The sequence below is a fragment of the Acomys russatus genome, chromosome 18, assembly GCF_903995435.1.
Source record: "Acomys russatus chromosome 18, mAcoRus1.1, whole genome shotgun sequence".
Taxonomy (NCBI): Eukaryota; Metazoa; Chordata; class Mammalia; order Rodentia; family Muridae; genus Acomys; species Acomys russatus.
In genome coordinates this window covers 6,603,386-6,616,300 of record NC_067154.1, presented here as the reverse complement: position 1 = coordinate 6,616,300, position 12,915 = coordinate 6,603,386, and the positions used below count along the sequence as shown (strand labels likewise).

The 12,915-nt window shown below is 45.4% G+C and overlaps 1 protein-coding gene across 4 annotated transcripts in view; it reads right to left on the bottom strand.

Annotated features, from left to right (window-relative positions):
• Xkr6 (XK related 6) overlaps nt 1–12,915 on the bottom strand; it is a 206,466-nt gene that overhangs the window by 128,147 nt on the left and 65,404 nt on the right. For 3 of the 4 annotated variants that reach the window (XR_007832280.1, XR_007832281.1, XR_007832282.1), the window contains one exon: nt 8,279–8,379. The exons of the other annotated variant lie outside the window; for it this stretch is intronic. The gene's annotated coding sequence lies outside the window, so the exon portion shown is untranslated. Of the gene's footprint in view, nt 1–8,278; nt 8,380–12,915 lie in introns of those variants that run through there. 4 annotated transcript variants of the gene reach the window in all.

Sequence of the window (12,915 nt, the reverse complement as noted above, 5' to 3'; positions counted from 1 at the left end):
GGCTTCACTGCCGGTTTCATGAAAGTTGACCTGCCACCCACACTTCTCTGCTTTCCCTCTAAGGGTGGATATGAGCAAGCAGAGCCCACAGACACTCAGATACTCTATTTCCTTTGTCAGGCCCTCCCGGCACTCTGCTCTGCAGTCTGGTGTGGTGTACTCCCTAGAAATCTTCCCGAACGGTTTTAGTGTCCCAAAGAGGCCCTGACAACTGTCTCAGTGAAGGACACTTTATGTCCTCACACAACTTGACGCCCACAGCCACTCCCCCGCTACTTCCTTGCTTAGTGAGTTCTTATCTTGACCTTCCCCTTTGGAAAAAGGGAATGACCAAGCTCAAGAAAAACTCTAATTTGCTTCCAGTAATCTCAGAGACCTTGTTTCTCTTCCCAGGGGCTCACTCTAAACTTGACTCGGATGGGGTCCAGACAGTCAGACATGGTAGACGCCCACTGAGAAGTTGTGAATGTTTCCTCCTTACAGGGGCAGGGAGGCCCTCCCTCCATTATCTCATCCTTACAGGGGCAGGGAGGCCCTCCACTTCCTCCTCTCTCCTCTCCTCCCTCCCTCCATCATCTCATCCTTACAGAGGCAGGGAGGCCCTCCCTCCATCATCTCATCCTTACAGAGGTACAGAGGCCCTCCCTCCATCATCTCATCCTTACAGGGGCAGGGAGGCCCTCCCCCTCCATCATCTCATCCTTACAGAGGCAGGGAGGCCCTCCCTCCATCATCTCATCTTTGTTACATCTCAACACACAGTAAAGGAGCTGGCCTGGCATTCTAGGGGTGGCAGAGCAAAAAGATGGAAGGAGCCTTGGTCTCTGATGCCAACTTTGAGCTAACTAATTAATCAATTGTGGAGTCACTTTGGTAACTTCTTGTTAAGTGATATTATCCATTTTCCTTATCTGGCTGACTAGGAACTGCATTTTCTGTATTTGTAGCCAAAACCAACCTACATGATTGGCAATCTTTCTTCTTGGTGCACTCTTACAGTCTAATTAAGGAGACAGGCTATTGCTAGAGCCAATTTCAAAACTACACATTAGGTCAATATATTATACCTTAGGACAACAACGCTAAGTATTTTGGAACTTCTTGGATGAATGGAAAGTAGAATGAACTGCTTGTCTTCTACATTAAGATCAAAATAATGGTCCCTGGCAAATAAAAAGGGTTTTCATGACCTCCCTTGAAGACTACAGGGAGGGGGAATTTAGTGTAAGATGAGGCACAGCCTACGACAGAAGGGTCCTGAGTGAAGAAGGAACACACTGGTTAGTGAGATTCAAATCCCACTTCTGCCATCTAGTTGTGCAACCTTCCCAGCTATATGACCTTCCAGCTGTGTGACCTTCCAGCTGTGTGACCCAGTGCCCATTGCTGCTAACGCTTCTGTAACCTTTTGTGTCCTCATCGGCAACCAAGGACCACAGAAATGACATGGTAACAGTGTATGCACCACATCCTAAAGGATGGGAATCATCCCAGCACATTCACAGGGCGGTTTAGGAGACTCAGAGAAGGGGTCTGTGGATGGGACTTGTAAACCCCCAGTTAAGGGGAAATCACTGAAAGTTTGTTTTCTTAAGAAGTAGGCTGTTCTCTGGGATCTTCGGGATAGACTCTAGCTGCAAGATCGCTTCCCAGAAAGGAAACTATCTAGGCCCTGAGGCTGTTTCCTATCTATTCAGGATTCTGTGTCTGGGGCCCCATTTGTTCAGTTATTGTACTTACATTCTGAGAGCCTTCAGTGTTCTCAGGGAGAGATGGAAGACCCAAGAGAGGTACAAACGATGACAGTGCAGAGTGCCTAAAAAGATGGGGCTGGAAGACTAGGGAGGGGAGTGGGTAGTTGAGACCACAGAGTCCTAGGTACAGGGGACCAAGCTGATGGGAGATTGGGTAATTGAGGGTTCAAGGTCAGAGTGATTACTGAACACAGGGGATGAGCTGATGGTCTGAGTATCAGAAATCTGGGGAGAGGGGAGGAGGGGGGAACATCCACATAGTCCAGGGAATCATGGTGGGAGTCTGTGATGGAAGGCAAGTCTGAACTCCACTCCAGCTAAACACTTCCATGAGACATTTCTCTCTCCGATTCAGTTATACTGTGTCAATGGAGAGCCTACTGGGTCCTGGGCACTAGACACACAATTGGGAATGAGATGTAATCCTGGACCCTGCTGCTCATTGACCAATGGGAGACACTGACTGACTGTGGCAGAGAAGATGCAGGTATTTCCCTGGCTGTAGGGTCCAGAAAAGGCCTCCCAGAAGAGATACTGCCCACCACCAAAATCAGCCATGGAAAAGATGCACAAGGCTGCCCAACCTACCCTTAATGCCAAGAAATGATGACACATCCATTGTACAAGCAACTCAGTATGTGTATCAAGAGCCATTTATACGGCAGGTCAAAGTGTACCAAGAGAATCCAGTATCCATAGTCCAGAGGGCTGGAGGGCACCCTGGGATGGCAGCGTCTTCTGTCTTCCACATTGCATGAAGGTACGAGATTATTCCCAAAGTGAACTAAAGGTTCTTCAGACCTGCACATGGGGCCTTGAACAAGTAAGTGCTCAGGGGTCAGTTTCCTGAGCCCCTGGAGGGTCTGCTTCTGGACATCGAGGGCCAACAGCTCCTCCACAGGTTAGCAGAGATAATCCAGCTCTACCGGCCAGCAGCTCCTCCCTCCTCACAAGGCACAGTGTAAATATGAGGTGACAATGTCTTCCCTATGGCACAAAACGCACCTAGTCCTTGCATCATTAAGACATTTCTAGGTGCACACTTCCCTTCTCCACAGTCAAGCCTGCATTTTGTAGAGGTGATCCTTGCGGAAAAGCATCAGATCCACTTTCTTATTGTTTCGCTCTGAAACTAGAGTGGTCTCTTCTGAAATGAACGCTTTGGTGATGGGATCTTAATCAAGGAAACTGGATTCATCTGTTAAGTCCGAGTATTCTAGCTGGCGATCCTCCAAGTCCGGTCACCATTGTACTTCCAAGCTGGGATGATGATCCAGAGTGGAAGAGGGAGGTGGAAGCCACAGGCCCACCGGGAGCCTGGAGGGAATGGCCAGCTCATTGGTCTCCAAGTATCTTCTTGGAAACACGAAGCCTGCAGCCTCAAGCATCACGAGCAGTGCACACGACTGTCAAGGGAAGGACACTCGGTTGTTGCTATTTACTCTTCCTCACAGGCATGGGAGGCACGTGAGGCACCTGGAACTCCGAAGTCGGCCTGTCTGGAAGTGCACTGACAACAAATGGCAGAGCAGGGCTTCAAAGCTAGGGTGTCTCCGTAAGGCCAAGCTTCCTCTCACAGTGCTGTTGATGCGCAGGGAGGGTGAGAGGCTTAACTGGGCTGTCCCACAGCATCCACTGTGCCACCAGGCCTACCTCTCAGAAAGGGTGGGCTTTGGAGGGATCATGAAGATGGGTCCCTGTTTTCCATTCCTGATTGGAGCTGGGCAAGGAAGGATGGCATGAGAAAGAAAATTCCTAAACTGCTACAGGCTGGCAATACAACCCACCCAACCAGGATACACAAACAAAGTTAAACAGAAAACAAGCCAATCCCTAAAATACACCTCTGAAAATCCAGGCCACATCTCTTGTCACCATCCATATGGCAAGCTGGGCACATATTCTTGTCAGGCAAATGGCAAGGATGTCGAGCACTGCCCCTGCCAACATCAGTATCCCTAGAATAAAACCAGAGTCCAGCTCCCCAGCCTATGGTAACATGGATTCTGATTGGCAGGGGCCTTGTCTTCTGGGTCCCTCAGCAGCACTCTAGCACGTCAGCCTATAAGACCTTCCCAGTCTTTCCATTCATGGTCTACTGTGGGCATTAATTATCCAGCAGCCAGCCTGTGACTTCCCTTGCGCTGTGAATTCATCGCGTCTGCAAAGTTTTTAAGCCTGGTTGTGTTTGTACTCGTGGCCTTTCACAACCACTGCTGGTGACAAAGAATCCCTGCTGTTTATGCTCGTATTCCACAGACAGCCAAGACTAGGTAAGCAAACTCTAGAACCTACGGCACCACCCTACCCTATATAAGACTCAACTGTTACATCACACTGGTGAAGAGTCCTGAGGGGAAAAAGGGACAGGTGGTCAAGGAGTACAATAGCAAGGTTGTACTTGGGGAAACTGAGGTAGGAATATGCCTAGATAACTTTGAGAGGGTGAGGGTGTGGGCCCCAGGCCTGGGCCAGGAAAAGGCCCAGCTGAGTAGGAAGGAACCTCCCAGCTGAGGGGAACAGTGCTATACTGGTCATAATGCAAAGATCTGACATCGCACACTTCAAGGTGTTGTGAAGCTCATTTCAACAGACTCCAACATTGCGCTGTGTTGTGATTCATTCGGGAGAGATCACTGGATGTCTGCGAAGCTGATGGTCCTGGGAGAACTGGAGGATCCCCAGAAACCCTGCTCCTCAGGCCAGCTCCAGTTTCCATTTGTCAGGCAATCACTGGGCCCTATTAGCTAGGGGCCAGCTGGCTCTGCTTCCATTATTAACTCACAGTTACTTTCCTGGCCAACAAAATATGCATGCCCAAGTGTGAAGCAGGGAGCAATCATATGTTTCTTACTGGATGAGCAGAGTTCTTTGAACACAGATGCTGTAGGATTTAGTTCAAGACTGTAATCTCTGTTGCTGTCTCGGCTGTCCAGTTGAAAGGCACATCTACTGGGCTCCAACCCACGGCAGAAGTGCTGCCCCCTCCAGGCTTTCCTTCTTTGTTCTCTGCCCAGGACAAAATTAGAAGGAAGGAACAAGACCTTCCACCTGGCCTAACAGAGGTGCTGACTCTGAGGACACCGGAGAGTCCAGGTCACACCTGGAACTCACAGCTGCTAGTTCCTGCAGATCACTGGTCACCCCTTTAACTTGCCCATGGTTTCCCGTGCTTGCCCTGTAACTCATGTTCCTACTGCCTACTCCTTCACTCTCACACACACACACACACACACACACACACACACACACACACACACACGCAGAACTGAAGTCTGTTATGTGCCACCCAGAATGCTAAGTGACATGTGCCACTCATGATGATCTTAATCCTAAGGCCAAGGCTTCAGTAATGCTCAACAAATTCCCCCATTGAAAAAAGACGGGGATCTATGAGCAGATCCTGAGCCTACTGCGGGGGCCTGAGTTTCCTGAAATCCTATGTGGGTTCTATTCCTGCAGAGAGTCCAACTCACTCACTATGTTAATACATACCAAGATGTACTCACTGATGTTCAGACAACCCAAGACACCTGACCTCACACATAAAGGTCAGCATGGATGAGAAACAGTATGCTTCCTGTCATCAGAAATGTTCAGCAGCAGAAAGCAGAGGAGGGGCCTATGTCCTGTAAAGAGGGGAACCCGCACAAAGACCCCTTCTAACTTAAAGAGTCTTCAAGGAGCCTGCATGGGTAGGAAAAACCCAGTGACAGAAGTAAACCTGAGCCTAGTGGCTAGAGACATAGAGCCAGCCACTGTCAAGAGTGGAAACTGTATTCCGAGAAAGCACTGCAAGAGCTGCAAGGAAGGTTTGCAGTTCTAGGAATTCAGACACCTGTCAGAGAGTGCAAAGAAAATCCCATTTGGTGTTAGGTCAGAAAGTTATTTGAGGCTCACGCCATGTAAAAATGTAGTATCAGAAGATACTTTTCAAAACTGTACCTGTACATGAGCTTACACCTAATAGAGATGTTGTTAAACATGCATTGAGCTAGGAAAAAAAAAAAGATGTACAGAAACCCAACCTGACATAAAATGATAATTCTGACCCAGATCCTCTTGCAAAAGAACAGATCTCTCAGAACCAGTCTCACACAGCCAAGCATAAAACAAGTTGTTTCATTATGGGCCATCTCAGGTCATGACACCAGCATTATTCATTTGGCCCACACCTCACATTTCTCTGTCAGGTTACTAATTTTTCATGGCATTTCCTTCCCTCTCTGACTAAATGCAAAGTCTCCAGAGAGGCAGGTTCATCTGATGCATAGAGTCTGGATTCCCAGTCAATGTGAGAGAAAACAACTCAAAGACAGCCACCCACCCCCTTTCTCTCCCTTTATCCCTCCCTCTCTCACCTCCTTCCTCGACTCCCTATAACAAATATGAGAACCTGGTATGTGCATGAACATTGTGCAGTGATGAGTTAAAGACACTGAGTACTCAGAGTCAAATGTTAAGGGCGGAACCATCATCTTAACATTGACCTCAGTGTTGTGGACAGACAACCTGAGCCTAATTTATTTCTTCAGCTAATGTTTAATGAGCTTCTGTAAGTACAAAGCATTAAGGATGTACAGTCTAGGAAGATAAATGCTAATGTGACTTAAATCCATGTTACAGATACAAAGTAATACAGAGATCCTACAGAAGGTACAATGACTTGTAACAGAGGAAAGTAAAGTATGTTGTATATGACTTGCATACTGAAGTGCTCGATAAATAGGCAGAGGGCAAAGGGATGGATAGGTGGGTAGATGAATGGTGGGTAGGCAGATGATTTAATAAGTGAATCAAAGGGTGGTAGGGTGGAATGAGTAGATGGATGGACGGATGGATGGATTGGTGGGCAGATGGATGGCGGGTGGGTGGATAACTGGATAGGTGAATGAAAGGATGGATGGATAGGTGGGTGGATGGAATAATAATGTGTGAATGAATATAGAACTGAATGGTTAGATGAAATGGTGGGTGAGTGGATGGGTGGATGGATGGACAAGCTGGATGACCGAGTGGATGGATGAGTGATGCATGGTGGACAAATAGGAGTATGATTAGATGGATGAGTAGGTAGTTAACTGAATAGGTGAATAAAAGGGTTGGGGCACGAATGGGTAGATGGATAGAGAAAATGAGTCAGCATCTTAATAGGCTTTGAAAGGGGAATCCCAAGTGTGAGGTCACAGGATAGGGGAATAATTAGATTATGGCTAACAAAACCACACTGCATGGATGGATATCAGGTCCATTGAAGTGCTGGCACAAGAGGTTACAGTCTGAGAGCTAAGACCTAATCTGTCACACACCAGCTAAGTAGGGGATAGGTACTTGGGAATGGGGGTTCTTGATGCGTCGGTGAACAGAGGTAAGGCATGTGACAGACACAACCACACAGATGAGTTTGTGTCTGAGTGTCACACGCCTTATCTCTGTTTACCTACGCTTCGAGAACCCCCATTCCCAAAGACCTATGCCCCACTGAGCTGGTCCGTGACACTAATCTAACCTGGGATTCCTGACAGAGGCACTGGAACTCTACCAGCCAGATGAATGGAAATCATAGAAGCTCTCTGAGTGAAAGAAGGAATATTACTACTAGGGATTTTCTAGGAATGAAACATTTCAAACATATGAGTAATGATAAGAAAAGGTCACGCAACTGAAACTCTGAAGATCCTTCATTCCCTTCCCTTTCCTGTGACTGAGACACAGCACTGAATTCCTGTTAATCACTCTCATGAATATTTAAATTTCACTTGCTTATTCACACATACATGTAAACATAAAAGATAAATGTTGGCCATTCTTTACATTTTATGTAAATAGGTTTTTAAAAAATGTTTTATGCGTGTGAGGGTGCTTTCAGAGGCCAGAGGGTGTGTTGGATCCCCTGAAGCTGGAGTTATAAATGGTTGGGAGCCACCTGACATGGGTACTGGTCCTCTGCAAAAGGAAAAAGTGCTGTTAACTGCTGAACCATTTCTCCAGCCCCTATGTATTTTCTTTCACTCAATATTTTTTCAGACTTTTCATGATACAAATGTAGCTTTTATTTTAATAGCTATATAGTACTCTACTAATGAATGCCTACAATTTGTTAGTGTTTTTATTTTTAATGGGTTTGCAACCAAATTAGTACTATGGAGCAAACTTCTAGCTGGAGGGTCAGGTGATAGATGGATGTACAGCTTTGATTTTTTTTTTATTAGATATTATTAACTACACTCAAAAGAGAAGGAGCCCCTTGCAATCCACCATGAATACCTGGGCCTGACAGGCTTGCCTGTAATTCTTGCTCTATGATAAACATGAATAGCATTCTTTTAGTTTGCATTCCTGGGTTACAAGGAAGTTGAACACCTCTTAATGTACATCTTGACCCTTTTACTCCCTCTTCGGGTCCCCCGCCCCCTTATGGGCTGAGGAAGACAGTACAGACAATGACGTGCTTCCTTTGCAAGCATGAGGACCTTAGTTTGACCTCCAGACACATTTTTTAAGTTAAGCAAGTTGACACACACTTGTAATCCCAGCACTATGGAAGTGGGGACAGGAGGATCCTTTTTGTGCAAGGGACTGTGAACCTGAAGCATTGCTCTTCAAAATGTTTCTGTTTACAACCCTGGAGTAAGAAAGAAAATCAAATGAATTTTCACCGCACCTCATTGAGCATGCAATCATACACATGCACACACACACACATACAAATGAAAAGCCAAGGGACATTCTATTAAAGAATACATACCCTATATTGTATTCATCTTACCCTACCTTTACAATTCCCGTTGTGGCTCACTCCATTTCTATCAGAGTCCATACAACACTTTCACCTGAGATGCCCCGGGAGCTCTTAGGGGTTGGGTGAGAACTCTGGCTGGGAAGGTGGGATTCTCTAGCGGCCACGGTGTGAGTGATGCTGCAGCAGGTCACAGTTTATGGTACTAGATTGGCAGGAGCTGTCCGTGGTGCTGCCTGCAGATACCAGCAAGGGGACTGGAGGTAAGGATTCAAATGTACTTCCTCCTGGGTGGGAACCAAGGTCCTCAGCCAGTAAAGAGCTGAGACCCCCTTCTCAACCTCTTTACATCTTCCTGACCTGCAACAACTAATAACTAGGTTTCTCATCACAGAATGCCAGGGTTGAGAGGTCCAGTCAGCTGGGTCCAGTTACAGTCTGACACGTTCCCTAAAGGCTGTGTCAAAGGCTTGATCCCTGTGCAGTAGAAATCAGAGATGAGCCTTCAGGAATGACCTGATCATGAGGGTGCTGGCATCATCTAATCACTGATGGAGTCAGTTAAACAGGCAGATGGGGGCGGGGAACAAGGTGCAAACTAGGAGGTAGGCAAAGCTACAGGAAGCAGTTGGTGAAGGCTCTATCTTGTCTTTGGCCTCCTCTTTTTTCTCTCTCTGCTTCTTGATAATTATGAGGAGCTCTGCTCCACGACATATTTCCTGCCACGAGGGCCTACTTCACTCCAGACCAAGAAGCCACAGAGCAGGGTGACCATGGAATGGCTAGAACTATGAGCGAAAATGAGCCTGTGTCCTTTCGTGTATTCTTTTCCATGTATTCTGCCAGAGATGGAAAGCCGGCAGAAGCCTTTCATATGAGGTGATGAAGGTTAAAGAGGCGTCTCCCCAGTGTGGTCACTCTGTGTAGTTCTTCCTCTGCTTCCCACTATCAATTTGGCTCTTTTTGTTGGCTTATTAAGGATGGATGATTAGACCTGCCTTAGGTAGAGGTTGTGACCTACCATGATTGACAGGCCCTTGGGCCACTTTCCAGGCTGCCCATCCGTGGCTTGGGGGCAGCTGACCCCATAGTATGTTCCCTCAGTCACTCCAGCATCCCAGCCCAGCTCTCAGCTCCAGTCACTCTGCTCACACACAGATAACTCTTGTAGAAAACCTGCCAGGCCAAGCCCTAGAGCTCCAAAACCCAGATGCTTTCCAGCTCCAAAGTCAGCAGACTGCATCTTGTATACTTGGTGCTCCATCTTCATCACAGAATGCAGTCCCAGCAACAGTATTAAGAGATTTGGAGCAGGTAAAGATGCTTGCACCAAGACTCATGACCTTAGTTTGATCCCCGGGACACTCATGATGGAGAGAAATGATAGTTGAAAACTGTCCTCTAACCTCCATATGTGTGCTTCGTGTGTGTGTGTGTGTGTGTGTGTATGTGTGCGCGCGCGCGTGCGCACGCTCTCTCTCCTCTCCCTCTAAATAAATGGAATTTAAAGATAGACTGTGGGTGGCCTGACCCTTCTCTTCTTAAGATGGCCTAACATTTAAATCTTCCTTGAGTGCTTCAAATCATGATATATATATAAAATAACTGCAGTAACTACTCCAGGTCAGAGCTCTCTTTATTTTTTAAATAATAAACCTTTAAATAAAAGTTTAGAGCTTCATAATTCAGAAGCTTTATGCTATCTACTTTTTATTTGGAGCATATATAATCCATACATACAAAGTGACCAATTCACCTCAAGACACAGGAAAATAAACTTTAAACTCTCTCCTTGAGTTCCTTTGCCCTCTTCCCTGCCCCCACATAGCCTCTTCAAGTCATCTGCTGTGTGGATGGAGCTGGTGATGCTCTCATGGGGGACCATGCCAGCACTGGGGGACACATACTGATCTTCACAACCACATGAGCCAGTGACACCATCACTATCAGCACCATTACCTGAATGCACTCCTGGGCTAACTTGCCCAAAGTCAAAATCGGCCTGCAGCTCTCCACTGTGGGCAGATGGCGACTTTCCATTCACAGATTCTCTTCACCAGACAGACACAAAAGAAGACAAAGGCAGCTGATTCACAGGCAAGCTGCCTGTACAATCATGAATGGATCTGCAACTCTGGGACAGAAACAGGAATTTTCCCAGGGAAGGCAGACATTTTCATTTTGTACAGAGATGAGACTATTTGTCACTTTACCTTCTTTCCCCAGATATCAATCTGTAAAGCTCTTTATGGCTCTGATTGTTGGTTCTGTTTGGTTGGTTTTGAGACAGGGTCCTGGTAGGTAAACCTCAAATTTGTGTCTCTGCCTTTCAAGTGCTGGGACACCACCAGCCTGGTTAGTGATCTACAGTTTTAATTATAATCCATTTTAATTGTGATTATAGTGTAGACCAAACAACAACGAATTGTGCTCCATATAATTATACAAATGCAAAGTATTATTAAATACTTTGTACAAGCCATTTTTAAAAAGCTACTAGAGTGTGGTGACATCTAAGGCAGGCACTAAGTCAGTCACAAAATTTGGAAATAATCCTATTCACAAATAACGAAAGAACCCATGCAATGTTGTGGCATCTCCCCCAGGACATGCAGTTCTGGGTCCCTTCCGCACAGAATCTAGAAGGGCACTGATCCTTGCTGTTTACTTAGGGTAAGGGCCATGGCCAAACACATCTGGTACAATGAGTCAGTCTAATGTGTAAACCAAAGCCTGCAAAAGAAATAACCTAAAATACCCACCTGCACCCAGCTCAGCTCTTCCGAGGCTGCAGATGAGTGAGGGGTGGCTTTAGATGCAGCTGAGGTATTGCTAAGTTCAAAAAGCCAGAATGGAGAGTCTGGTGTCCAGATCCATAAAGAACTGGTAATAACCTAATACAGGGGAGTATCTGTCTCAAAATATTTCCTGCAAACTACCAATTCCACTGTTTTTTAATTAAGTCTACAATTAAAAGTAACTTTTAGCCCACCCTATCTCAAAGAAGATGATGAGCATCAAAGAACCTTCTTATGGAGATGGCCTCAAATGAGGCAAACTAGCCACTGGGCAAAATGTCCTCATTTCAGCCACAGACAGAACTCTGAATAAAAATGGGCAAGTTTGGATGCAAGCATAGACATCAGCCAAACTCTGCCAAAGCAGGGTAAGTAAGTCTTCAATAGTTCCTGCCTCACAAATGTCTGTCAGGTATATTGGGCCAGAAGGCTAAAGATGATGTTCCAATGTTACAGCGAGTTTTGGGTGACTGTTCAGGAAGCAAACTGTCTCTGTTATTTTTTCATTTTGGAAGTTGCTAAACTGCACTTCCCATATATTCAGGTAATTTAAGTTTATTTCTTCTCAAGTCTCTGATGAGGTTGAAGACCAGAAATTTTAGTTTTACAATTAAGCTTGGTTGTTTAGGGGATTAAGATTTTTTTTAGGTCTATATACATGTTTTAAGTTGATAAAAATGAGATATGATAGATTTTGATTTACATTCAGAATTTTAGACTCACCAAGATAGGAAAGATGTTCTCTTCAAGGTTGCAAAACAAATACCCAAAACATTATGAATGTAACATTTATACAATTCCTGATTGTTTCTTGGTTTTTCTTGCTATATGCAGTTTATTTGCAATAACACAAATAAATGTATATGTAAAAAAGAAAAATAATTTTTAAAAAATGAAAAAGGACTTTCAGCATCATTTTGTTTCCAATTTGGGAAAATAGTTTTTTGAATACTGCGTAAGAGAAAATTTGAGGGCAGGTGAGATGGCTCATTTGGTAGGGTGGCTGCCACCAAGTGTGATGACCTAAGTTTGATCCTTGGGATCCACACAATGGAAGGAAAGAACCAAGTCCTGAAAGTTATCATGTGACCTTTGCATATGTCCTGTCACCTCTCCTGAGTTGACCATACAGTACACTGAACACTGTTGGAGTTATAATATCAATGCGAGCCTCCTAACATCTTCAAATGTGTTGTGTCTTTGTATTTTAAGCACTGGGACAAAATCTTTGGAGCCTAAGGCCCTTTGGCCAGGTCCCAGAAATTTTCAGCAAGCCTGACTCCACAATTTAAGGCTGGCTGTGGTTTAGCTACCTTCCTCTGTTGCTGCAATAAAAACAAAACAAAAATGAAACAAACCACTCCAAACAAAAGCAACTTAGGGGAGGAAAGGGCTTATTTATTATTTCAGGGTACAGGTTACAGTTCATCACTGAGGGAAGTCAGGGCAGGAACTTGAAAAAGACACCAAAGTGCATCGCAGCTTGCTAGCTCATTCACAGGCCTATGCTTAATGTAGTTTTTTGTTTGTTTGTTTGTTTGTTTGTTTGTTTGTTTTTTCAAAACACAAGCCAACCTGTGCAAGGAATAGCACCACCCACAGTGGACTGCAATGCTCAGCAGGC